This window comes from Pseudophryne corroboree, chromosome 4 (assembly GCF_028390025.1).
Source record: "Pseudophryne corroboree isolate aPseCor3 chromosome 4, aPseCor3.hap2, whole genome shotgun sequence".
Classification (NCBI taxonomy): domain Eukaryota; kingdom Metazoa; phylum Chordata; class Amphibia; order Anura; family Myobatrachidae; genus Pseudophryne; species Pseudophryne corroboree.
Genome location: NC_086447.1, coordinates 91,915,279 through 91,941,126, shown reverse-complemented (window position 1 = coordinate 91,941,126; position 25,848 = coordinate 91,915,279). Strand labels below are relative to the sequence as shown.

The following is a 25,848-nucleotide window of genomic DNA, read 5'->3' as shown; positions in this document are numbered from 1 at the left end:
TAACCATCCACATTTTTATTACCAGTTATTGATTTAAAGTATCTAAAATTGATTTGTAACTGGTCTTACATTTAAATGATTTTTATGTCAACAGCCTATAATTACTTTGTATATATAGTATATAGGTCTCCCATATACAATGTCTATGTTATGTATCATTTTAAGTAAATTTTAAATGTTTGCATTTGAAGCTAAAGAATGACTTTGGTGGGACTCGAACCCACAACCTTTGAATAACTACAACCTACTAGAAGTCCAATGCGCTATCCATTGCGCCACAGAGCCACTGAAGCAGCAAGCGTTTGTATCGACAGTACAACTTGTAGAATACTTTCATGTTTTAAAAGCTGCAAACTGTGATGAAACAAATCTATTATGTCTTTCTTTTTTTAGTAGGATGTATATACAGAGTATTGTAGAGTAAGAGCCAAAATTTTATACTGATTTCAGAAATAGCATCCTCATTGTGTGAGGTGCAAAAAAATGTGGGGACAATTGCACCCTGTGTGAAATAGTAACTGTTTATTGCAATACAAACTAAAGACCAAAATATTTTCTAAAATGTATTTAATATTTAGAGTGCTTAACAGTGTAGATATTCATCTTATTTCATACTATAATGATAATGTTGCTAACCTGTGTCAGATATTTCCAACATTCCTCTTGAATGCAACATCCCTGTCTGAGTTTTCCGGCTGCTGATTTCGAGTGCAAGTCCTATATCAGGTTTAAGCAATTATTTAGCTAATATGTGATAACCATGTAAGGATTACAGGTAAAAAGGATTTAATGTTTTTTGAGTGTAGATACCCTTCAAGGTCTGCATAGCTAGCTGAGCAGACTCAACATTGAATTTGGTTGCTGGTTAAATATAACAATAAGCATTTTAGATCAGCAGTTATTGATTTAAAGTATCGAAAATTGATTTGTAATTGGTGATCTTACATTGAAAAGATTTTTATGTCACCAGCCTATCATTTCTTTGTATATATATATATATAGTAAATAAGTCTCCTGTATACAATGTCTACGTTATGTATTATTGTAAGTAAACTTTAAATCTTTGCATTTGAAACTAAAGAACGACTCTGGTGGGACTCGAACCCACAACCTTTGAATAACTGCAACCTACTAGAAATCCAATGCGCTATCCATTGCGCCACAGAGCCACTGATGTATCATACTTTTGTATCAACAGTACAATGTGTTGAATACTCTTATGTTTTAAATGACACAATCTGTGATTAAACTAATCTTTTTATTTTTCTATTTTTTAAGTATGCTGTAAAGAGAGTATCGTAGAGTGAGAGTAAAATTTTTGTAATTATTTCAGAAATAGCTCCCACTTTGTGTGAGGTGCAAATCAATATGGGGACAATTGCACCATGTCTGATTGAGTGTTTGTTCCAAAGAAACTGAAGACAGAAACATTTTGGTAACATTTATATAGGTTTTGTATTTTTACCAGTATATATATTTATATTAATTTATATTATAATAATTACATGGCTATCGAGTGTCAGATATTTATAACATTTCTCCCAAATGCAACAGCTATGTCTGAGTCTTCCTCTTGCTGTTTTCAAGTGCAAGTCCTATATCAGGTTTTAGCAATTGTGTAGGTTATTTGTAATACACATCTAAGGATTTTTTATGATTTTTGAGTGTACTTGTAAGGATACCGGGTTCCAAATCACTCAGTCACGGTGGTAGATGAAAATCCAACAGTGGTTTATTGAACAGATTGGGTTATAAACAGCTCAGCACACTTCTGTGATCCAATTCTACACGACAATCCCTCCTGGAGCTCCTGACAGAACATTACTTCTTAGCCAGTCTCCTGCCACTCTCTCACCTCCTGTCCCAGATCTCTCTCACCTCCCCTGTTTGCTATTATCAAAACCTTTGTCTTTCCTACAATAAGGCGACACCCCCAGAACAGTTTCAGAGCAAACGTACTTTCACATGCCCAGGCATGTCCCCTAGGCCACAATAGATGTTAACTAAATGAACCTTACTTAATCTGATTGTGTGGCCTGGAATCCATTGTGTGGGGAAGAATGAGGGGGGGGGGGGGGGTTGAATGGCCTGACATCTGAGACTGGCTGTATCTACCCAACAGCAAATACCCAGGTAATCTGTGCAATCACATGGGGGAACATTATTTTACAAACTATAGCAGAATAACCAATACATTCATATATATACACTGAAAACATAACAATAACATCATACAATATAATACAGTATTGCCTAACATATAACTAATAACATATTGGCAATTGGTGAAGTCCATGTGTAGGACCAGGGCTAGGAAAGTAACCACGTGTCTTTTACCACTGAGCGACACGACGCGCCAGCTGTGTCATCACATGTCGTCACAGTACTGTAGATACACTTTAAGCTTTGTATTCCTACGTGAGCAGACTCAACATAATATTTTGATTGCTGGTTAAAAATAACCATCCACATTTTTATTACCAGTTATTGATTTAAAGTATCTAAAATTGATTTGTAACTGGTCTTACATTTAAATGATTTTTATGTCAACAGCCTATAATTACTTTGTATATATAGTATATAGGTCTCCCATATACAATGTCTATGTTATGTATCATTTTAAGTAAATTTTAAATGTTTGCATTTGAAGCTAAAGAATAACTCTGCTGGGACTCGAACCCTCAACTTTTGAATAACTACAACCTACTAGAAGTCCAATGCGCTATCCATTGCGCCACAGAGCCACTGAAGCAGCAAGCGTTTGTATCGACAGTACAACTTGTAGAATACTTTCATGTTTTAAAAGCTACAATCTGTGATGAAACAAATCTATTATGTCTTTCTTTTTTTAGTAGGATGTATATACAGAGTATTGTAGAGTAAGAGCCAAAATTGTATACTGATTTCAGAAATAGCATCCTCATTGTGTGAGGTGCAAAAAAATGTGGGGACAATTGCACCCTGTGTGAAATAGTAACTGTTTATTGCAATACAAACTAAAGACCAAAATATTTTCTAAAATGTATTTAATGTTTAGAGTGCTTAACAGTGTAGATATTCATCTTATTTCATACTATCATGATAATGTTGCTAACCTGTGTCAGATATTTCCAACATTCCTCTTGAATGTAACATCCCTGTCTGAGTTTTCCGGCTGCTGATTTCGAGTGCAAGTCCTATATCAGGTTTAAGCAATTATTTAGCTAATATGTGATAACCATGTAAGGATTACAGGTAAAAAGGATTTAATGTTTTTTGAGTGTAGATACCCTTCAAGGTCTGCATAGCTAGCTGAGCAGACTCAACATTGAATTTGGTTGCTGGTTAAATATAACAATAAGCATTTTTGATCAGCAGTTATTGATTTAAAGTATCGAAAATTGATTTGTAATTGGTGATCTTACATTGAAAAGATTTTTATGTCACCAGCCTATCATTACTTTGTATATATATATATATATATATAGTAAATAAGTCTCCTGTATACAATGTCTACGTTATGTATTATTGCAAGTAAACTTTAAATCTTTGCATTTGAAACTAAAGAACGACTCTGGTGGGACTCGAACCCACAACCTTTGAATAACTACAACCTACTAGAAGTCCAATGCGCTATCCATTGCGCCACAGAGCCACTGATGTATCATTATTTTGTATCAACAGTACAATGTGTTGAATACTCTTATGTTTTAAATGACACAATCTGTGATGAAACTAATCTTTTTATTTTTCTATTTTTTAAGTATGCTGTAAAGAGAGTATCGTAGAGTGAGAGTAAAATTTTTGTAATGATTTCAGAAATAGCTCCCACTTTGTGTGAGGTGCAAATCAATATGGGGACAATTGCACCATGTCTGATTGAGTGTTTGTTCCAAAGAAACTGAAGACAGAAACATTTTGGTAACATTTATGTAGGTTTTGTATTTTTACCAGTATATATATTTATATTAATTTATATTATAATAATTACATGGCTATCGAGTGTCAGATATTTATAAAATTTCTCCCAAATGCAACAGCTATATCTGAGTCTTCCTCTTGCTGTTTTCAAGTGCAAGTCCTATATCAGGTTTTAGCAATTGTGTAGGTTATTTGTAATACACATCTAAGGATTTTTTATGATTTTTGAGTGTACTGTAGATACGCTTTAAGCTTTGTATTCCTACGTGAGCAGACTCAACATAATATTTTGATTGCTGGTTAAAAATAACCATCCACATTTTTATTACCAGTTATTGATTTAAAGTATCTAAAATTGATTTGTAACTGGTCTTACATTTAAATGATTTTTATGTCAACAGCCTATAATTACTTTGTATATATAGTATATAGATCTCCCATATACAATGTCTATGTTATGTATCATTTTAAGTAAATTTTAAATGTTTGCATTTGAAGCTAAAGAATGACTCTGCTGGGACTTGAACCCACAACCTTTGAATAACTACAACCTACTAGAAGTCCAATGCGCTATCCATTGCGCCACAGAGCCACTGAAGCAGCAAGCGCTTGTATCGACAGTACAACTTGTAGAATACTTTCATGTTTTAAAAGCTACAATCTGTGATGAAACAAATCTATTATGTCTTTCTTTTTTTAGTAGGATGTATATACAGAGTATTGTAGAGTAAGAGCCAAAATTTTATACTGATTTCAGAAATAGCATCCTCATTGTGTGAGGTGCAAAAAAATGTGGGGACAATTGCACCCTGTGTGAAATAGTAACTGTTTATTGCAATACAAACTAAAGACCAAAATATTTTCTAAAATGTATTTAATATTTAGAGTGCTTAACAGTGTAGATATTCATCTTATTTCATACTATAATGATAATGTTGCTAACCTGTGTCAGATATTTCCAACATTCCTCTTGAATGCAACATCCCTGTCTGAGTTTTCCGGCTGCTGATTTCGAGTGCAAGTCCTATATCAGGTTTAAGCAATTATTTAGCTAATATGTTATAACCATGTAAGGATTACAGGTAAAAAGGATTTAATGTTTTTTGAGTGTAGATACCCTTCAAGGTCTGCATAGCTAGCTGAGCAGACTCAACATTGAATTTGGTTGCTGGTTAAATATAACAATAAGCATTTTTGATCAGCAGTTATTGATTTAAAGTATCGAAAATTGATTTGTAATTGGTGATCTTACATTGAAAAGATTTTTATGTCACCAGCCTATCATTACTTTGTATATATATATAGTAAATAAGTCTCATGTATACAATGTCTACGTTATGTATTATTGCAAGTAAACTTTAAATCTTTGCATTTGAAACTAAAGAACGACTCTGGTGGGACTCGAACCCACAACCTTTGAATAACTACAACCTACTAGAAGTCCAATGCGCTATCCATTGCGCCACAGAGCCACTGATGTATCATACTTTTGTATCAACAGTACAATGTGTTGAATACTCTTATGTTTTAAATGACACAATCTGTGATGAAACTAATCTTTTTATTTTTCTATTTTTTAAGTATGCTGTAAAGAGAGTATCGTAGAGTGAGAGTAAAATTTTTGTAATGATATCAGAAATAGCTCCCACTTTGTGTGAGGTGCAAATCAATATGGGGACAATTGCACCATGTCTGATTGAGTGTTTGTTGCAAAGAAACTGAAGACAGAAACATTTTGGTAACATTTATATAGGTTTTGTATTTTACCAGTATAGATATTTATATTAATTTATATTATAATAATTACATGGCTATCGAGTGTCAGATATTTATAAAATTTCTCCCAAATGCAACAGCTATGTCTGAGTCTTCCTCTTGCTGTTTTCAAGTGCAAGTCCTATATCAGGTTTTAGCAATTGTGTAGGTTATTTGTAATACCCATCTAAGGATTTTTTATGATTTTTGAGTGTACTGTAGATACACTTTAAGCTTTGTATTCCTACGTGAGCAGACTCAACATAATATTTTCATTGCTGGTTAAAAATAACCATCCACATTTTTATTACCAGTTATTGATTTAGAGTATCTAAAATTGATTTGTAACTGGTCTTACATTTAAATGATTTTTATGTCAACAGCCTATAATTACTTTGTATATATAGTATATAGGTCTCCCATATACAATGTCTATGTTATGTATCATTTTAAGTACATTTTAAATGTTTGCATTTGAAGCTAAAGAATGACTCTGGTGGGACTCGAACCCACAACCTTTGAATAACTACAACCTACTAGAAGTCCAATGCGCTATCCATTGCGCCACAGAGCCACTGATGCAGCAAGCGTTTGTATCGACAGTACAACTTGTAGAATACTTTCATGTTTTAAAAACTACAATCTGTGATGAAACAAATCTATTATGTCTTTCTTTTTTTAGTAGAATGTATATACAGAGTATTGTAGAGTAAGAGCCAAAATTTTATACTGATTTCAGAAATAGCATCCTCATTGTGTGAGGTGCAAAAAAATGTGGGGACAATTGCACCCTGTGTCAAATAGTAACTGTTTATTGCAATACAAACTAAAGACCAAAATATTTTCTAAAATGTATTTAATATTTAGAGTGCTTAACAGTGTAGATATTCATCTTATTTCATACTATAATGATAATGTTGCTAACCTGTGTCAGATATTTCCAACATTCCTCTTGAATGCAACATCCCTTTCTGAGTTTTCCGGCTGCTGATTTCGAGTGCAAGTCCTATATCAGGTTTAGGCAATTATTTAGTTAATATGTGATAACCATGTAAGGATTACAGGTAAAAAGGATTTAATGTTTTTTTGAGTGTAGATACCCTTCAAGGTCTGCATAACTAGCTGAGCAGACTCAACATTAAATTTGGATGCTGGTTAAATATAACAATAAGCATTTTTGATCAGCAGTTATTGATTTAAAGTATCGAAAATTGATTTGTAATTGGTGATCTTACATTGGAAAGATTTTTATGTCACCAGCCTATCACTACTTTGTATATATATATAATAAATAAGTCTCCTATATACAATGTCTATGTTATGTATTATTGTAAGTAAAGTTTAAATGTTTGCATTTGAAACTAAAGAACGACTCTGGTGGTACTTGAACACAAGACCTTTGAATAACTACAACCTACTAGAAGTCCAATGCGCTGTCCATTGCACCACAGAGCCACTGATGTACCACATTTTTGTATCAACAGTACAATGTGTTGAATACTCTTATGTTTTAAATGACAATCTGTGATGAAACTAATCTTTTTATTTTTCTATTTTTTAAGTAGGCTGTAAAGAGAGTATCGTAGAGTGAGAGTCAAATTTTTGTAATGATTTCAGAAATAGCTCCCACTTTGTGTGAGGTGCAAATCAATATGGGGACAATTGCACCATGTCTGATTGAGTGTTTGATGCAAAGAAACTGAAGACAGAAACATTTTGGTAACATTTATATAGGTTTTGTATTTTTACCAGTATAGATATTTATATTAATTTATATTATAATAATTACATGGCTATCGAGTGTCAGATATTTATAACATTTCTCCCAAATGCAACAGCTATGTCTGAGTCTTCCTCTTGCTGTTTTCAAGTGCAAGTCCTATATCAGGTTTTAGCAATTGTGTAGGTTATTTGTAATACACATCTAAGGATTTTTTATGATTTTTGAGTGTACTGTAGATACACTTTAAGCTTTGTATTCCTACGTGAGCAGACTCAACATAATATTTTGATTGCTGGTTAAAAATAACCATCCACATTTTTATTACCAGTTATTGATTTAAAGTATCTAAAATTGATTTGTAACTGGTCTTACATTTAAATGATTTTTATGTCAACAGCCTATAATTACTTTGTATATATAGTATATAGGTCTCCCATATACAATGTCTATGTTATGTATCATTTTAAGTAAATTTTAAATGTTTGCATTTGAAGCTAAAGAATGACTCTGGTGGGACTCGAACCCACAACCTTTGAATAACTACAACCTACTAGAAGTCCAATGCACTATCCGTTGCGCCACAGAGCCACTGAAGTAACAACCGTTTGTATCGACAGTACAACTTGTAGAATACTTTCATGTTTTAAAAGCTACAATCTGTGATGAAACAAATCTATTATGTCTTTCTTTTTTTAGTAGGATGTATGTACAGAGTATTGTAGAGTAAGAGCCAAAATTTTATACTGATTTCAGAAATAGCATCCTCATTGTGTGAGGTGCAAAAAAATGTGGGGACAATTGCACCCTGTGTGAAATAGTAACTGTTTATTGCAATACAAACTAAAGACCAAAATATTTTCTAAAATGTATTTAATGTTTAGAGTGCTTAACAGTGTAGATATTCATCTTATTTCATACTATCATGATAATGTTGCTAACCTGTGTCAGATATTTCCAACATTCCTCTTGAATGCAACATCCCTGTCTGAGTTTTCCGGCTGCTGATTTCGAGTGCAAGTCCTATATCAGGTTTAAGCAATTATTTAGCTAATATGTGATAACCATGTAAGGATTACAGGTAAAAAGGATTTAATGTTTTTTGAGTGTAGATACCCTTCAAGGTCTGCATAGCTAGCTGAGCAGACTCAACATTGAATTTGGTTGCTGGTTAAATATAACAATAAGCATTTTTGATCAGCAGTTATTGATTTAAAGTATCGAAAATTGATTTGTAATTGGTGATCTTACATTGAAAAGAGTTTTATGTCACCAGCCTATCATTACTTTGTATATATATATATATATATATATATATATATATAGTAAATAAGTCTCCTGTATACAATGTCTACGTTATGTATTATTGTAAGTAAACTTTAAATCTTTGCATTTGAAACTAAAGAATGACTCTGGTGGGACTCGAACCCACAACCTTTAAATAACTACAACCTACGAGAAGTCCAATGCGCTATCCATTGCGCCACAGAGCCACTGATGTATCATATTTTTGTATCAACAGTACAATGTGTTGAATACTCTTATGTTTTAAATGACACAATCTGTGATGAAACTAATCTTTTTATTTTTCTATTTTTTAAGTATGCTGTAAAGAGAGTATCGTAGAGTGAGAGTAAAATTTTTGTAATGATTTCAGAAATAGCTCCCACTTTGTGTGAGGTGCAAATCAATATGGGGACAATTGCACCATGTCTGATTGAGTGTTTGTTGCAAAGAAACTGAAGATAGAAACATTTTGGTAACATTTATATAGGTTTTGTATTTTTACCAGTATAGATATTTATATTAATTTATATTATAATAATTACATGGCTATCGAGTGTCAGATATTTATAACATTTCTCCCAAATGCAACAGCTATGTCTGAGTCTTCCTCTTGCTGTTTTCAAGTGCAAGTCCTATATCAGGTTTTAGCAATTGTGTAGGTTATTTGTAATACCCATCTAAGGATTTTTTATGATTTTTGAGTGTACTGTAGATACACTTTAAGCTTTGTATTCCTACGTGAGCAGACTCAACATAATATTTTCATTGCTGGTTAAAAATAACCATCCACATTTTTATTACCAGTTATTGATTTAGAGTATCTAAAATTGATTTGTAACTGGTCTTACATTTAAATGATTTTTATGTCAACAGCCTATAATTACTTTGTATATATAGTATATAGGTCTCCCATATACAATGTCTATGTTATGTATCATTTTAAGTACATTTTAAATGTTTGCATTTGAAGCTAAAGAATGACTCTGGTGGGACTCGAACCCACAACCTTTGAATAACTACAACCTACTAGAAGTCCAATGCGCTATCCATTGCGCCACAGAGCCACTGATGCAGCAAGCGTTTGTATCGACAGTACAACTTGTAGAATACTTTCATGTTTTAAAAACTACAATCTGTGATGAAACAAATCTATTATGTCTTTCTTTTTTTAGTAGAATGTATATACAGAGTATTGTAGAGTAAGAGCCAAAATTTTATACTGATTTCAGAAATAGCATCCTCATTGTGTGAGGTGCAAAAAAATGTGGGGACAATTGCACCCTGTGTCAAATAGTAACTGTTTATTGCAATACAAACTAAAGACCAAAATATTTTCTAAAATGTATTTAATATTTAGAGTGCTTAACAGTGTAGATATTCATCTTATTTCATACTATAATGATAATGTTGCTAACCTGTGTCAGATATTTCCAACATTCCTCTTGAATGCAACATCCCTTTCTGAGTTTTCCGGCTGCTGATTTCGAGTGCAAGTCCTATATCAGGTTTAGGCAATTATTTAGTTAATATGTGATAACCATGTAAGGATTACAGGTAAAAAGGATTTAATGTTTTTTGAGTGTAGATACCCTTCAAGGTCTGCATAACTAGCTGAGCAGACTCAACATTAAATTTGGATGCTGGTTAAATATAACAATAAGCATTTTTGATCAGCAGTTATTGATTTAAAGTATCGAAAATTGATTTGTAATTGGTGATCTTACATTGGAAAGATTTTTATGTCACCAGCCTATCACTACTTTGTATATATATATAATAAATAAGTCTCCTATATACAATGTCTATGTTATGTATTATTGTAAGTAAAGTTTAAATGTTTGCATTTGAAACTAAAGAACGACTCTGGTGGTACTTGAACACAAGACCTTTGAATAACTACAACCTACTAGAAGTCCAATGCGCTGTCCATTGCACCACAGAGCCACTGATGTACCACATTTTTGTATCAACAGTACAATGTGTTGAATACTCTTATGTTTTAAATGACAATCTGTGATGAAACTAATCTTTTTATTTTTCTATTTTTTAAGTAGGCTGTAAAGAGAGTATCGTAGAGTGAGAGTCAAATTTTTGTAATGATTTCAGAAATAGCTCCCACTTTGTGTGAGGTGCAAATCAATATGGGGACAATTGCACCATGTCTGATTGAGTGTTTGATGCAAAGAAACTGAAGACAGAAACATTTTGGTAACATTTATATAGGTTTTGTATTTTTACCAGTATAGATATTTATATTAATTTATATTATAATAATTACATGGCTATCGAGTGTCAGATATTTATAACATTTCTCCCAAATGCAACAGCTATGTCTGAGTCTTCCTCTTGCTGTTTTCAAGTGCAAGTCCTATATCAGGTTTTAGCAATTGTGTAGGTTATTTGTAATACACATCTAAGGATTTTTTATGATTTTTGAGTGTACTGTAGATACACTTTAAGCTTTGTATTCCTACGTGAGCAGACTCAACATAATATTTTCATTGCTGGTTAAAAATAACCATCCACATTTTTATTACCAGTTATTGATTTAAAGTATCTAAAATTGATTTGTAACTGGTCTTACATTTAAATGATTTTTATGTCAACAGCCTATAATTACTTTGTATATATAGTGTATAGGTCTCCCATATACAATGTCTATGTTATGTATCATTTTAAGTACATTTTAAATGTTTACATTTGAAGCTAAAGAATGACTCTGGTGGGACTCGAACCCACAACCTTTGAATAACTACAACCTACTAGAAGTCCAATGCACTATCCGTTGCGCCACAGAGCCACTGAAGTAACAACCGTTTGTATCGACAGTACAACTTGTAGAATACTTTCATGTTTTAAAAGCTACAATCTGTGATGAAACAAATCTATTATGTCTTTCTTTTTTTAGTAGGATGTATGTACAGAGTATTGTAGAGTAAGAGCCAAAATTTTATACTGATTTCAGAAATAGCATCCTCATTGTGTGAGGTGCAAAAAAATGTGGGGACAATTGCACCCTGTGTGAAATAGTAACTGTTTATTGCAATACAAACTAAAGACCAAAATATTTTCTAAAATGTATTTAATGTTTAGAGTGCTTAACAGTGTAGATATTCATCTTATTTCATACTATCATGATAATGTTGCTAACCTGTGTCAGATATTTCCAACATTCCTCTTGAATGCAACATCCCTGTCTGAGTTTTCCGGCTGCTGATTTCGAGTGCAAGTCCTATATCAGGTTTAAGCAATTATTTAGCTAATATGTGATAACCATGTAAGGATTACAGGTAAAAAGGATTTAATGTTTTTTGAGTGTAGATACCCTTCAAGGTCTGCATAGCTAGCTGAGCAGACTCAACATTGAATTTGGTTGCTGGTTAAATATAACAATAAGCATTTTTGATCAGCAGTTATTGATTTAAAGTATCGAAAATTGATTTGTAATTGGTGATCTTACATTGAAAAGAGTTTTATGTCACCAGCCTATCATTACTTTGTATATATATATATATATATATATATATATATATAGTAAATAAGTCTCCTGTATACAATGTCTACGTTATGTATTATTGTAAGTAAACTTTAAATCTTTGCATTTGAAACTAAAGAATGACTCTGGTGGGACTCGAACCCACAACCTTTAAATAACTACAACCTACGAGAAGTCCAATGCGCTATCCATTGCGCCACAGAGCCACTGATGTATCATATTTTTGTATCAACAGTACAATGTGTTGAATACTCTTATGTTTTAAATGACACAATCTGTGATGAAACTAATCTTTTTATTTTTCTATTTTTTAAGTATGCTGTAAAGAGAGTATCGTAGAGTGAGAGTAAAATTTTTGTAATGATTTCAGAAATAGCTCCCACTTTGTGTGAGGTGCAAATCAATATGGGGACAATTGCACCATGTCTGATTGAGTGTTTGTTGCAAAGAAACTGAAGATAGAAACATTTTGGTAACATTTATATAGGTTTTGTATTTTTACCAGTATAGATATTTATATTAATTTATATTATAATAATTACATGGCTATCGAGTGTCAGATATTTATAACATTTCTCCCAAATGCAACAGCTATGTCTGAGTCTTCCTCTTGCTGTTTTCAAGTGCAAGTCCTATATCAGGTTTTAGCAATTGTGTAGGTTATTTGTAATACCCATCTAAGGATTTTTTATGATTTTTGAGTGTACTGTAGATACACTTTAAGCTTTGTATTCCTACGTGAGCAGACTCAACATAATATTTTCATTGCTGGTTAAAAATAACCATCCACATTTTTATTACCAGTTATTGATTTAGAGTATCTAAAATTGATTTGTAACTGGTCTTACATTTAAATGATTTTTATGTCAACAGCCTATAATTACTTTGTATATATAGTATATAGGTCTCCCATATACAATGTCTATGTTATGTATCATTTTAAGTACATTTTAAATGTTTGCATTTGAAGCTAAAGAATGACTCTGGTGGGACTCGAACCCACAACCTTTGAATAACTACAACCTACTAGAAGTCCAATGCGCTATCCATTGCGCCACAGAGCCACTGATGCAGCAAGCGTTTGTATCGACAGTACAACTTGTAGAATACTTTCATGTTTTAAAAACTACAATCTGTGATGAAACAAATCTATTATGTCTTTCTTTTTTTAGTAGAATGTATATACAGAGTATTGTAGAGTAAGAGCCAAAATTTTATACTGATTTCAGAAATAGCATCCTCATTGTGTGAGGTGCAAAAAAATGTGGGGACAATTGCACCCTGTGTCAAATAGTAACTGTTTATTGCAATACAAACTAAAGACCAAAATATTTTCTAAAATGTATTTAATATTTAGAGTGCTTAACAGTGTAGATATTCATCTTATTTCATACTATAATGATAATGTTGCTAACCTGTGTCAGATATTTCCAACATTCCTCTTGAATGCAACATCCCTTTCTGAGTTTTCCGGCTGCTGATTTCGAGTGCAAGTCCTATATCAGGTTTAGGCAATTATTTAGTTAATATGTGATAACCATGTAAGGATTACAGGTAAAAAGGATTTAATGTTTTTTGAGTGTAGATACCCTTCAAGGTCTGCATAACTAGCTGAGCAGACTCAACATTAAATTTGGATGCTGGTTAAATATAACAATAAGCATTTTTGATCAGCAGTTATTGATTTAAAGTATCGAAAATTGATTTGTAATTGGTGATCTTACATTGGAAAGATTTTTATGTCACCAGCCTATCACTACTTTGTATATATATATAATAAATAAGTCTCCTATATACAATGTCTATGTTATGTATTATTGTAAGTAAAGTTTAAATGTTTGCATTTGAAACTAAAGAACGACTCTGGTGGTACTTGAACACAAGACCTTTGAATAACTACAACCTACTAGAAGTCCAATGCGCTGTCCATTGCACCACAGAGCCACTGATGTACCACATTTTTGTATCAACAGTACAATGTGTTGAATACTCTTATGTTTTAAATGACAATCTGTGATGAAACTAATCTTTTTATTTTTCTATTTTTTAAGTAGGCTGTAAAGAGAGTATCGTAGAGTGAGAGTCAAATTTTTGTAATGATTTCAGAAATAGCTCCCACTTTGTGTGAGGTGCAAATCAATATGGGGACAATTGCACCATGTCTGATTGAGTGTTTGATGCAAAGAAACTGAAGACAGAAACATTTTGGTAACATTTATATAGGTTTTGTATTTTTACCAGTATAGATATTTATATTAATTTATATTATAATAATTACATGGCTATCGAGTGTCAGATATTTATAACATTTCTCCCAAATGCAACAGCTATGTCTGAGTCTTCCTCTTGCTGTTTTCAAGTGCAAGTCCTATATCAGGTTTTAGCAATTGTGTAGGTTATTTGTAATACCCATCTAAGGATTTTTTATGATTTTTGAGTGTACTGTAGATACACTTTAAGCTTTGTATTCCTACGTGAGCAGACTCAACATAATATTTTCATTGCTGGTTAAAAATAACCATCCACATTTTTATTACCAGTTATTGATTTAAAGTATCTAAAATTGATTTGTAACTGGTCTTACATTTAAATGATTTTTATGTCAACAGCCTATAATTACTTTGTATATATAGTATATAGGTCTCCCATATACAATGTCTATGTTATGTATCATTTTAAGTAAATTTTAAATGTTTGCATTTGAAGCTAAAGAATGACTCTGGTGGGACTCGAACCCACAACCTTTGAATAACTACAACTTACTAGAAGTCCAATGCACTATCCGTTGCGCCACAGAGCCACTGAAGTAACAACCGTTTGTATCGACAGTACAACTTGTAGAATACTTTCATGTTTTAAAAGCTACAATCTGTGATGAAACAAATCTATTATGTCTTTCTTTTTTTAGTAGGATGTATGTACAGAGTATTGTAGAGTAAGAGCCAAAATTTTATACTGATTTCAGAAATAGCATCCTCATTGTGTGAGGTGCAAAAAAATGTGGGGACAATTGCACCCTGTGTGAAATAGTAACTGTTTATTGCAATACAAACTAAAGACCAAAATATTTTCTAAAATGTATTTAATGTTTAGAGTGCTTAACAGTGTAGATATTCATCTTATTTCATACTATCATGATAATGTTGCTAACCTGTGTCAGATATTTCCAACATTCCTCTTGAATGCAACATCCCTGTCTGAGTTTTCCGGCTGCTGATTTCGAGTGCAAGTCCTATATCAGGTTTAAGCAATTATTTAGCTAATATGTGATAACCATGTAAGGATTACAGGTAAAAAGGATTTAATGTTTTTTGAGTGTAGATACCCTTCAAGGTCTGCATAGCTAGCTGAGCAGACTCAACATTGAATTTGGTTGCTGGTTAAATATAACAATAAGCATTTTTGATCAGCAGTTATTGATTTAAAGTATCGAAAATTGATTTGTAATTGGTGATCTTACATTGAAAAGAGTTTTATGTCACCAGCCTATCATTACTTTGTATATATATATATATATATATATATATATAGTAAATAAGTCTCCTGTATACAATGTCTACGTTATGTATTATTGTAAGTAAACTTTAAATCTTTGCATTTGAAACTAAAGAATGACTCTGGTGGGACTCGAACCCACAACCTTTAAATAACTACAACCTACGAGAAGTCCAATGCGCTATCCATTGCGCCACAGAGCCACTGATGTATCATATTTTTGTATCAACAGTACAATGTGTTGAATACTCTTATGTTTTAAATGACACAATCTGTGATGAAACTAATCTTTTTATTTTTCTATTTTTTAAGTATGCTGTAAAGAGAGTATCGTAGAGTGAGAGTAAAATTTTTGTAATGATTTCAGAAATAGCTCCCACTTTGTGTGAGGTGCAAATCAATATGGGGACAATTGCACCATGTCTGATTGAGTGTTTGTTGCAAAGAAACTGAAGATAGAAACATTTTGGTAACATTTATATAGGTTTTGTATTTTTACCAGTATAGATATTTATATTAATTTATATTATAATAATTACATGGCTATCGAGTGTCAGATATTTATAACATTTCTCCCAAATGCAACAGCTATGTCTGAGTCTTCCTCTTGCTGTTTTCAAGTGCAAGTCCTATATCAGGTTTTAGCAATTGTGTAGGTTATTTGTAATACACATCTAAGGATTTTTTATGATTTTTGAGTGTACTGTAGATACACTTTAAGCTTTGTATTCCTACGTGAGCAGACTCAACATAATATTTTCATTGCTGGTTAAAAATAGCCATCCACATTTTTATTACCAGTTATTGATTTAAAGTATCTAAAATTGATTTGTAACTGGTCTTACATTTAAATGATTTTTACGTCAACAGCCTATAATTACTTTGTATATATAGTATATATGTCTCCCATATACAATGTCTATGTTATGTATCATTTTAAGTAAATTTTAAATGTTTGCATTTGAAGCTAAAGAATGACTCTGGTGGGACTCGAACCCACAACCTTTGAATAACTACAACCTACTAGAAGTCCAATGCGCTATCCATTGCGCCACAGAGCCACTGAAGTCGCAACCGTTTGTATCGACAGTACAACTTGTAGAATACTTTCATGTTTTAAAAGCTACAATCTGTGATGAAACAAATCTATTATGTCTTTCTTTTTTCAGTAGGATGTATATACAGAGTATTGTAGAGTAAGAGCCAAAATTTTATACTGATTTCCGAAATAGCATCCTCATTGTGTGAGGTGCAAAAAAATGTGGGGACAATTGCACCCTGTGTGAAATAGTAACTGTTTATTGCAATACAAACTAAAGACCAAAATATTTTCTAAAATGTATTTAATGTTTAGAGTGCTTAACAGTGTAGATATTCATCTTATTTCATACTATCATGATAATGTTGCTAACCTGTGTCAGATATTTCCAACATTCCTCTTGAATGCAACATCCCTGTCTGAGTTTTCCGGCTGCTGATTTCGAGTGCAAGTCCTATATCAGGTTTAAGCAATTATTTAGCTAATATGTGATAACCATGTAAGGATTACAGGTAAAAAGGATTTAATGTTTTTTGAGTGTAGATACCCTTCAAGGTCTACATAGCTAGCTGAGCAGACTCAACATTGAATTTGGTTGCTGGTTAAATATAATAATAAGCATTTTTGATCAGCAGTTATTGATTTAAAGTATCGAAAATTGATTTGTAATTGGTGATCTTACATTGAAAAGATTTTTATGTCACCAGCCTATCATTACTTTGTATATATATATATAGTAAATAAGTCTCCTGTATACAATGTCTACGTTATGTATTATTGTAAGTAAACTTTAAATCTTTGCATTTGAAACTAAAGAACAACTCTGGTGGGACTCGAACCCACAACCTTTGAATAACTACAACCTACTAGAAGTCCAATGCGCTATCCATTGCGCCACAGAGCCACTGATGTATCATACTTTTGTATCAACAGTACAATGTGTTGAATACTCTTATGTTTTAAATGACACAATCTGTGATGAAACTAATCTTTTTATTTTTCTATTTTTTAAGTATGCTGTAAAGAGAGTATCGTAGAGTGAGAGTAACATTTTTGTAATGATTTCAGAAATAGCTCCCACTTTGTGTGAGGTGCAAATCAATATGGGGACAATTGCACCATGTCTGATTGAGTGTTTGTTCCAAAGAAACTGAAGACAGAAACATTTTGGTAACATTTATATAGGTTTTGTATTTTTACCAGTATATATATTTATATTAATTTATATTATAATAATTACATGGCTATCGAGTGTCAGATATTTATAACATTTCTCCCAAATGCAACAGCTATGTCTGAGTCTTCCTCTTGCTGTTTTCAAGTGCAAGTCCTATATCAGGTTTTAGCAATTGTGTAGGTTATTTGTAATACACATCTAAGGATTTTTTATTATTTTTGAGTGTACTGTAGATACACTTTAAGCTTTGTATTCCTACGTGAGCAGACTCAACATAATATTTTCATTGCTGGTTAAAAATAACCATCCACATTTTTATTACCAGTTATTGATTTAAAGTATCTAAAATTGATTTGTAACTGGTCTTACATTTAAATGATTTTTATGTCAACAGCCTATAATTACTTTGTATATATAGTATATAGGTCTCCCATATACAATGTCTATGTTATGTATCATTTTAAGTAAATTTTAAATGTTTGCATTTGAAGCTAAAGAATGATTCTGCTGGGACTCGAACCCACAACCTTTGAATAACTACAACCTACTAGAAGTCCAATGCGCTATCCATCGCGCCACAGAGCCACTGAAGCAGCAAACGTTTGTATCGACAGTAAAACTTGTAGAATACTTTCATGTTTTAAAAGCTACAATCTGTGATGAAACAAATCTATTATGTCTTTCTTTTTTTAGTAGGATGTATATACAGAGTATTGTAGAGTAAGAGCCAAAATTTTATACTGATTTCAGAAATAGCATCCTCATTGTGTGAGGTGCAAAAAAATGTGGGGACAATTGCACCCTGTGTGAAATAGTAACTGTTTATTGCAATACAAACTAAAGACCAAAATATTTTCTAAAATGTATTTAATGTTTAGAGTGCTTAACAGTGTAGATATTCATCTTATTTCATACTATCATGATAATGTTGCTAACCTGTGTCAGATATTTCCAACATTCCTCTTGAATGCAACATCCCTGTCTGAGTTTTCCGGCTGCTGATTTCGAGTGCAAGTCCTATATCAGGTTTAAGCAATTATTTAGCTAATATGTGATAACCATGTAAGGATTACAGGTAAAAAGGATTTAATGTTTTTTGAGTGTAGATACCCTTCAAGGTCTGCATAGCTAGCTGAGCAGACTCAACATTGAATTTGGTTGCTGGTTAAATATAACAATAAGCACTTTTGATCAGCAGTTATTGATTTAAAGTATCGAAAATTGATTTGTAATTGGTGATCTTACATTGAAAAGATTTTTATGTTACCAGCATATCATTACTTTGTATATATATATATATATATAGTAAATAAGTCTCCTGTATACAATGTCTACGTTATGTATTATTGTAAGTAAACTTTAAATCTTTGCATTTGAAACTAAAGAACGTCTCTGGTGGGACTCGAACCCACAACCTTTGAATAACTACAACCTACGAGAAGTCCAATGCGCTATCCATTGTGCCACAGAGCCACTGATGTATCACACTTTTGTATCAACAGTACAATGTGTTGAATACTCTTATGTTTTAAATGACACAATCTGTGATGAAACTAATCTTTTTATTTTTCTATTTTTTAAGTATGCTGTAAAGAGAGTATCGTAGAGTGAGAGTAAAATTTTTGTAATGATTTCAGAAATAGCTCCCACTTTGTGTGAGGTGCAAATCAATATGGGGACAATTGCACCATGTCTGATTGAGTGTTTGTTCCAAAAAAACTGAAGACAGAAACATTTTGGTAACATTTATATAGGTTTTGTATTTTTACCAGTATATATATTTATATTAATTTATATTATAATAATTACATGGCTATCGAGTGTCAGATATTTATAACATTTCTCCCAAATGCAACAGCTATGTCTGAGTCTTCCTCTTGCTGTTTTCAAGTGCAAGTCCTATATCAGGTTTTAGCAATTGTGTAGGTTATTTGTAATACACATCTAAGGATTTTTTATGATTTTTGAGTGTACTGTAGATACACTTTAAGCTTTGTATTCCTACGTGAGCAGACTCAACATAATATTTTCATTGCTGGTTAAAAATAACCATCCACATTTTTATTACCAGTTATTGATTTAAAGTATCTAAAATTGATTTGTAACTGGTCTTACATTTAAATGATTTTTATGTCAACAGCCTATACTTACTTTGTATATATAGTGTATAGGTCTCCCATATACAATGTCTATGTTATGTATCATTTTAAGTACATTTTAAATGTTTACATTTGAAGCTAAAGAATGACTCTGGTGGGACTCGAACCCACAACCTTTGAATAACTACAACCTACTAGAAGTCCAATGCGCTATCCATTGCGCCACAGAGCCACTGAAGCAGCAAATGTTTGTATCGACAGTACAACTTGTAGAATACTTTCATGTTTTAAAAGCTACAATCTGTGATGAAACAAATCTATTATGTCTTTCTTTTTTCAGTAGGATGTATATACAGAGTATTGTAGAGTAAGAGCCAAAATTTTATACTGATTTCAGAAATAGCATCCTCATTGTGTGAGGTGCAAAAAAATGTGGGGACAATTGCACCCTGTGTGAAATAGTAACTGTTTATTGCAATACAAACTAAAGACCAAAATATTTTCTAAAATGTTTTTAATATTTAGAGTGCTTAACAGTGTAGATATTCATCTTATTTCATACTATAATGATAATGTTGCTAACCTGTGTCAGATATTTCCAACATTCCTCTTGAATGCAACATCCCTGTCTGAGTTTTCCGGCTGCTGATTTCGAGTGCAAGTCCTGTATCAGGTTTAAGCAATTATTTAGCTAATATGTGATAACCATGTAAGGATTACAGGTAAAAAGGATTTAATGTTTTTTGAGTGTAGATACCCTTCAAGGTCTGCATAGCTAGCTGAGCAGACTCAACATTGAATTTGGTTGCTGGTTAAATATAACAATAAGCATTTTTGATCAGCAGTTTATTGATTTAAAGTATCGAAAATTGATTTGTAATTGGTGATCTTACATTGAAAAGATTTTTATGTCACCAGCCTATCATTACTTTGTATATATATATATATATATAGTAAATAAGTCTCCTGTATACAATGTCAACGTTATGTATTATTGTAAGTAAACTTTAAATCTTTGCATTTGAAACTAAAGAACTACTCTGGTGGGACAAGAAACCACAACCTTTGAATAACTACAACCTACTAGAAGTCCAATGCGCTATCCATTGCGCCACAGAGCCACTGATGTATCATATTTTTGTATCAACAGTACAATGTGTTGAATACTCTTACGTTTTAAATGACACAATCTGTGATGAAACTAATCTTTTTATTTTTCTATTTTTTAAGTATGCTGTAAAGAGAGTATCGTAGAGTGAGAGTAAAATTTTTGTAATGATTTCAGAAATAGCTCCCACTTTGTGTGAGGTGCAAATCAATATGGGGACAATTGCACCATGTCTGATTGAGTGTTTGTTGCAAAGAAACTGAAGATAGAAACATTTTGGTAACATTTATATAGGTTTTGTATTTTTACCAGTATAGATATTTATATTAATTTATATTATAATAATTACATGGCTATCGAGTGTCAGATATTTATAACATTTCTCCCAAATGCAACAGCTATGTCTGAGTCTTCCTCTTGCTGTTTTCAAGTGCAAGTCCTATATCAGGTTTTAGCAATTGTGTAGGTTATTTGTAATACACATCTAAGGATTTTTTATGATTTTTGAGTGTACTGAAGATACACTTTAAGCTTTGTATTCCTACGTGAGCAGACTCAACATAATATTTTCATTGCTGGTTAAAAATAGCCATCCACATTTTTATTACCAGTTATTGATTTAAAGTATCTAAAATTGATTTGTAACTGGTCTTACATTTAAATGATTTTTACGTCAACAGCCTATAATTACTTTGTATATATAGTATATAGGTCTCCCATATACAATGTCTATGTTATGTATCATTTTAAGTAAATTTTAAATGTTTGCATTTGAAGCTAAAGAATGACTCTGGTGGGACTCGAACCCACAACCTTTGAATAACTACAACCTACTAGAAGTCCAATGCGCTATCCATTGCGCCACAGAGCCACCGAAGTCGCAACCGTTTGTATCGACAGTACAACTTGTAGAATACTTTCATGTTTTAAAAGCTACAATCTGTGATGAAACAAATCTATTATGTCTTTCTTTTTTCAGTAGGATGTATATACAGAGTATTGTAGAGTAAGAGCCAAAATTTTATACTGATTTCCGAAATAGCATCCTCATTGTGTGAGGTGCAAAAAAATGTGGGGACAATTGCACCCTGTGTGAAATAGTAACTGTTTATTGCAATACAAACTAAAGACCAAAATATTTTCTAAAATGTATTTAATGTTTAGAGTGCTTAACAGTGTAGATATTCATCTTATTTCATACTATCATGATAATGTTGCTAACCTGTGTCAGATATTTCCAACATTCCTCTTGAATGCAACATCCCTGTCTGAGTTTTCCGGCTGCTGATTTCGAGTGCAAGTCCTATATCAGGTTTAAGCAATTATTTAGCTAATATGTGATAACCATGTAAGGATTACAGGTAAAAAGGATTTAATGTTTTTTGAGTGTAGATACCCTTCAAGGTCTACATAGCTAGCTGAGCAGACTCAACATTGAATTTGGTTGCTGGTTAAATATAATAATAAGCATTTTTGATCAGCAGTTATTGATTTAAAGTATCGAAAATTGATTTGTAATTGGTGATCTTACATTGAAAAGATTTTTATGTCACCAGCCTATCATTACTTTGTATATATTTATATAGTAAATAAGTCTCCTGTATACAATGTCTACGTTATGTATTATTGTAAGTAAACTTTAAATCTTTGCATTTGAAACTAAAGAACAACTCTGGTGGGACTCGAACCCACAACCTTTGAATAACTACAACCTACTAGAAGTCCAATGCGCTATCCATTGCGCCACAGAGCCACTGATGTATCATACTTTTGTATCAACAGTACAATGTGTTGAATACTCTTATGTTTTAAATGACACAATCTGTGATGAAACTAATCTTTTTATTTTTCTATTTTTTAAGTATGCTGTAAAGAGAGTATCGTAGAGTGAGAGTAACATTTTTGTAATGATTTCAGAAATAGCTCCCACTTTGTGTGAGGTGCAAATCAATATGGGGACAATTGCACCATGTCTGATTGAGTGTTTGTTCCAAAGAAACTGAAGACAGAAACATTTTGGTAACATTTATATAGGTTTTGTATTTTTACCAGTATATATATTTATATTAATTTATATTATAATAATTACATGGCTATCGAGTGTCAGATATTTATAACATTTCTCCCAAATGCAACAGCTATGTCTGAGTCTTCCTCTTGCTGTTTTCAAGTGCAAGTCCTATATCAGGTTTTAGCAATTGTGTAGGTTATTTGTAATACACATCTAAGGATTTTTTATTATTTTTGAGTGTACTGTAGATACACTTTAAGCTTTGTATTCCTACGTGAGCAGACTCAACATAATATTTTCATTGCTGGTTAAAAATAACCATCCACATTTTTATTACCAGTTATTGATTTAAAGTATCTAAAATTGATTTGTAACTGGTCTTACATTTAAATGATTTTTATGTCAACAGCCTATAATTACTTTGTATATATAGTATATAGGTCTCCCATATACAATGTCTATGTTATGTATCATTTTAAGTAAATTTTAAATGTTTGCATTTGAAGCTAAAGAATGACTCTGCTGGGACTCGAACCCACAACCTTTGAATAACTACAACCTACTAGAAGTCCAATGCGCTATCCATCGCGCCACAGAGCCACTGAAGCAGCAAACGTTTGTATCGACAGTAAAACTTGTAGAATACTTTCATGTTTTAAAAGCTACAATCTGTGATGAAACAAATCTATTATGTCTTTCTTTTTTTAGTAGGATGTATATACAGAGTATTGTAGAGTAAGAGCCAAAATTTTATACTGATTTCAGAAATAGCATCCTCATTGTGTGAGGTGCAAAAAAATGTGGGGACAATTGCACCCTGTGTGAAATAGTAACTGTTTATTGCAATACAAACTAAAGACCAAAATATTTTCTAAAATGTATTTAATGTTTAGAGTGCTTAACAGTGTAGATATTCATCTTATTTCATACTATCATGATAATGTTGCTAACCTGTGTCAGATATTTCCAACATTCCTCTTGAATGCAACATCCCTGTCTGAGTTTTCCGGCTGCTGATTTCGAGTGCAAGTCCTATATCAGGTTTAAGCAATTATTTAGCTAATATGTGATAACCATGTAAGGATTACAGGTAAAAAGGATTTAATGTTTTTTGAGTGTAGATACCCTTCAAGGTCTGCATAGCTAGCTGAGCAGACTCAACATTGAATTTGGTTGCTGGTTAAATATAACAATAAGCACTTTTGATCAGCAGTTATTGATTTAAAGTATCGAAAATTGATTTGTAATTGGTGATCTTACATTGAAAAGATTTTTATGTCACCAGCATATCATTACTTTGTATATATATATATATATATAGTAAATAAGTCTCCTGTATACAATGTCTACGTTATGTATTATTGTAAGTAAACTTTAAATCTTTGCATTTGAAACTAAAGAACTACTCTGGTGGGACAAGAAACCACAACCTTTGAATAACTACAACCTACTAGAAGTCCAATGCGCTATCCATTGCGCCACAGAGCCACTGAAGCAGCAAGTGTTTGTATCGACAGTACAACTTGTAGAATACTTTCATGTTTTAAAAGCTACAATCTGTGATGAAACAAATCTATTATGTCTTTCTTTTTTCAGTAGGATGTATATACAGAGTATTGTAGAGTAAGAGCCAAAATTTTATACTGATTTCAGAAATAGCATCCTCATTGTGTGAGGTGCAAAAAAATGTGGGGACAATTGCACCCTGTGTGAAATAGTAACTGTTTATTGCAATACAAACTAAAGACCAAAATATTTTCTAAAATGTATTTAATGTTTAGAGTGCTTAACAGTGTAGATATTCATCTTATTTCATACTATAATGATAATGTTGCTAACCTGTGTCAGATATTTCCAACATTCCTCTTGAATGCAACATCCCTGTCTGAGTTTTCCGGCTGCTGATTTCGAGTGCAAGTCCTATATCAGGTTTAAGCAATTATTTAGCTAATATGTGATAACCATGTAAGGATCACAGGTAAAAAGGATTTAATGTTTTTTGAGTGTAGATACCCTTCAAGGTCTGCATAGCTAGCTGAGCAGACTCAACATTGAATTTGGTTGCTGGTTAAATATAACAATAAGCATTTTTGATCAGCAGTTATTGATTTAAAGTATCGAAAATTGATTTGTAATTGGTGATCTTACATTGAAAAGATTTTTATGTCACCAGCCTATCATTACTTTGTATATATATATATAGTAAATAAGTCTCCTGTATACAATGTCTACGTTATGTATTATTGTTAGTAAACTTTAAATCTTTGCATTTGAAACTGAAGAACGACTCTGGTGGGACTCGAACCCACAACCTTTGAACAACTACAACCTACTAGAAGTCCAATGCGCTATCCATTGCGCCACAGAGCCACTGATGTATCATATTTTTGTATCAACAGTACAATGTGTTGAATACTCTTACGTTTTAAATGACACAATCTGTGATGAAACTAATCTTTTTATTTTTCTATTTTTTAAGTATGCTGTAAAGAGAGTATCGTAGAGTGAGAGTAAAATTTTTGTAATGATTTCAGAAATAGCTCCCACTTTGTGTGAGGTGCAAATCAATATGGGGACAATTGCACCATGTCTGATTGAGTGTTTGTTGCAAAGAAACTGAAGATAGAAACATTTTGGTAACATTTATATAGGTTTTGTATTTTTACCAGTATAGATATTTATATTAATTTATATTATAATAATTACATGGCTATCGAGTGTCAGATATTTATAACATTTCTCCCAAATGCAACAGCTATGT

General features: G+C 32.2%; 21 non-coding genes across 21 annotated transcripts; all 21 read right to left on the bottom strand.

Annotated features, from left to right (window-relative positions):
- Positions 1 to 199: 199 nt before the first annotated feature.
- TRNAR-UCU (transfer RNA arginine (anticodon UCU)) lies at positions 200 to 285 on the bottom strand. Its single transcript is given in 2 exon segments — positions 200 to 235; positions 249 to 285. It is a non-coding gene; the product is annotated as a tRNA-Arg (tRNA).
- Positions 286 to 1,083: 798 nt separating this feature from the next.
- TRNAR-UCU (transfer RNA arginine (anticodon UCU)) lies at positions 1,084 to 1,169 on the bottom strand. Its single transcript is given in 2 exon segments — positions 1,084 to 1,119; positions 1,133 to 1,169. It is a non-coding gene; the product is annotated as a tRNA-Arg (tRNA).
- Positions 1,170 to 3,548: 2,379 nt separating this feature from the next.
- Positions 3,549 to 3,634, bottom strand: TRNAR-UCU (transfer RNA arginine (anticodon UCU)). The gene is given in 2 exon segments: positions 3,549 to 3,584; positions 3,598 to 3,634. It is a non-coding gene; the product is annotated as a tRNA-Arg (tRNA).
- Positions 3,635 to 4,406: 772 nt separating this feature from the next.
- TRNAR-UCU (transfer RNA arginine (anticodon UCU)) lies at positions 4,407 to 4,492 on the bottom strand. Its single transcript is given in 2 exon segments — positions 4,407 to 4,442; positions 4,456 to 4,492. It is a non-coding gene; the product is annotated as a tRNA-Arg (tRNA).
- A 794-nt stretch (positions 4,493 to 5,286) lies between these two features.
- On the bottom strand, positions 5,287 to 5,372 carry TRNAR-UCU (transfer RNA arginine (anticodon UCU)). Its single transcript is given in 2 exon segments — positions 5,287 to 5,322; positions 5,336 to 5,372. It is a non-coding gene; the product is annotated as a tRNA-Arg (tRNA).
- Positions 5,373 to 6,143: 771 nt separating this feature from the next.
- TRNAR-UCU (transfer RNA arginine (anticodon UCU)) lies at positions 6,144 to 6,229 on the bottom strand. The gene is given in 2 exon segments: positions 6,144 to 6,179; positions 6,193 to 6,229. It is a non-coding gene; the product is annotated as a tRNA-Arg (tRNA).
- Positions 6,230 to 7,880: 1,651 nt separating this feature from the next.
- On the bottom strand, positions 7,881 to 7,966 carry TRNAR-UCU (transfer RNA arginine (anticodon UCU)). Its single transcript is given in 2 exon segments — positions 7,881 to 7,916; positions 7,930 to 7,966. It is a non-coding gene; the product is annotated as a tRNA-Arg (tRNA).
- An 816-nt stretch (positions 7,967 to 8,782) lies between these two features.
- TRNAR-UCU (transfer RNA arginine (anticodon UCU)) lies at positions 8,783 to 8,868 on the bottom strand. Its single transcript is given in 2 exon segments — positions 8,783 to 8,818; positions 8,832 to 8,868. It is a non-coding gene; the product is annotated as a tRNA-Arg (tRNA).
- A 772-nt stretch (positions 8,869 to 9,640) lies between these two features.
- On the bottom strand, positions 9,641 to 9,726 carry TRNAR-UCU (transfer RNA arginine (anticodon UCU)). Its single transcript is given in 2 exon segments — positions 9,641 to 9,676; positions 9,690 to 9,726. It is a non-coding gene; the product is annotated as a tRNA-Arg (tRNA).
- Positions 9,727 to 11,376: 1,650 nt separating this feature from the next.
- TRNAR-UCU (transfer RNA arginine (anticodon UCU)) lies at positions 11,377 to 11,462 on the bottom strand. Its single transcript is given in 2 exon segments — positions 11,377 to 11,412; positions 11,426 to 11,462. It is a non-coding gene; the product is annotated as a tRNA-Arg (tRNA).
- Positions 11,463 to 12,278: 816 nt separating this feature from the next.
- On the bottom strand, positions 12,279 to 12,364 carry TRNAR-UCU (transfer RNA arginine (anticodon UCU)). Its single transcript is given in 2 exon segments — positions 12,279 to 12,314; positions 12,328 to 12,364. It is a non-coding gene; the product is annotated as a tRNA-Arg (tRNA).
- A 772-nt stretch (positions 12,365 to 13,136) lies between these two features.
- TRNAR-UCU (transfer RNA arginine (anticodon UCU)) lies at positions 13,137 to 13,222 on the bottom strand. Its single transcript is given in 2 exon segments — positions 13,137 to 13,172; positions 13,186 to 13,222. It is a non-coding gene; the product is annotated as a tRNA-Arg (tRNA).
- Positions 13,223 to 14,872: 1,650 nt separating this feature from the next.
- On the bottom strand, positions 14,873 to 14,958 carry TRNAR-UCU (transfer RNA arginine (anticodon UCU)). The gene is given in 2 exon segments: positions 14,873 to 14,908; positions 14,922 to 14,958. It is a non-coding gene; the product is annotated as a tRNA-Arg (tRNA).
- An 812-nt stretch (positions 14,959 to 15,770) lies between these two features.
- TRNAR-UCU (transfer RNA arginine (anticodon UCU)) lies at positions 15,771 to 15,856 on the bottom strand. The gene is given in 2 exon segments: positions 15,771 to 15,806; positions 15,820 to 15,856. It is a non-coding gene; the product is annotated as a tRNA-Arg (tRNA).
- Positions 15,857 to 16,628: 772 nt separating this feature from the next.
- TRNAR-UCU (transfer RNA arginine (anticodon UCU)) lies at positions 16,629 to 16,714 on the bottom strand. Its single transcript is given in 2 exon segments — positions 16,629 to 16,664; positions 16,678 to 16,714. It is a non-coding gene; the product is annotated as a tRNA-Arg (tRNA).
- Positions 16,715 to 17,510: 796 nt separating this feature from the next.
- TRNAR-UCU (transfer RNA arginine (anticodon UCU)) lies at positions 17,511 to 17,596 on the bottom strand. The gene is given in 2 exon segments: positions 17,511 to 17,546; positions 17,560 to 17,596. It is a non-coding gene; the product is annotated as a tRNA-Arg (tRNA).
- Positions 17,597 to 20,114: 2,518 nt separating this feature from the next.
- TRNAR-UCU (transfer RNA arginine (anticodon UCU)) lies at positions 20,115 to 20,200 on the bottom strand. The gene is given in 2 exon segments: positions 20,115 to 20,150; positions 20,164 to 20,200. It is a non-coding gene; the product is annotated as a tRNA-Arg (tRNA).
- Positions 20,201 to 21,861: 1,661 nt separating this feature from the next.
- On the bottom strand, positions 21,862 to 21,947 carry TRNAR-UCU (transfer RNA arginine (anticodon UCU)). Its single transcript is given in 2 exon segments — positions 21,862 to 21,897; positions 21,911 to 21,947. It is a non-coding gene; the product is annotated as a tRNA-Arg (tRNA).
- Positions 21,948 to 22,743: 796 nt separating this feature from the next.
- Positions 22,744 to 22,829, bottom strand: TRNAR-UCU (transfer RNA arginine (anticodon UCU)). The gene is given in 2 exon segments: positions 22,744 to 22,779; positions 22,793 to 22,829. It is a non-coding gene; the product is annotated as a tRNA-Arg (tRNA).
- A 772-nt stretch (positions 22,830 to 23,601) lies between these two features.
- On the bottom strand, positions 23,602 to 23,687 carry TRNAR-UCU (transfer RNA arginine (anticodon UCU)). Its single transcript is given in 2 exon segments — positions 23,602 to 23,637; positions 23,651 to 23,687. It is a non-coding gene; the product is annotated as a tRNA-Arg (tRNA).
- A 1,684-nt stretch (positions 23,688 to 25,371) lies between these two features.
- On the bottom strand, positions 25,372 to 25,457 carry TRNAR-UCU (transfer RNA arginine (anticodon UCU)). Its single transcript is given in 2 exon segments — positions 25,372 to 25,407; positions 25,421 to 25,457. It is a non-coding gene; the product is annotated as a tRNA-Arg (tRNA).
- Positions 25,458 to 25,848: the final 391 nt, after the last annotated feature.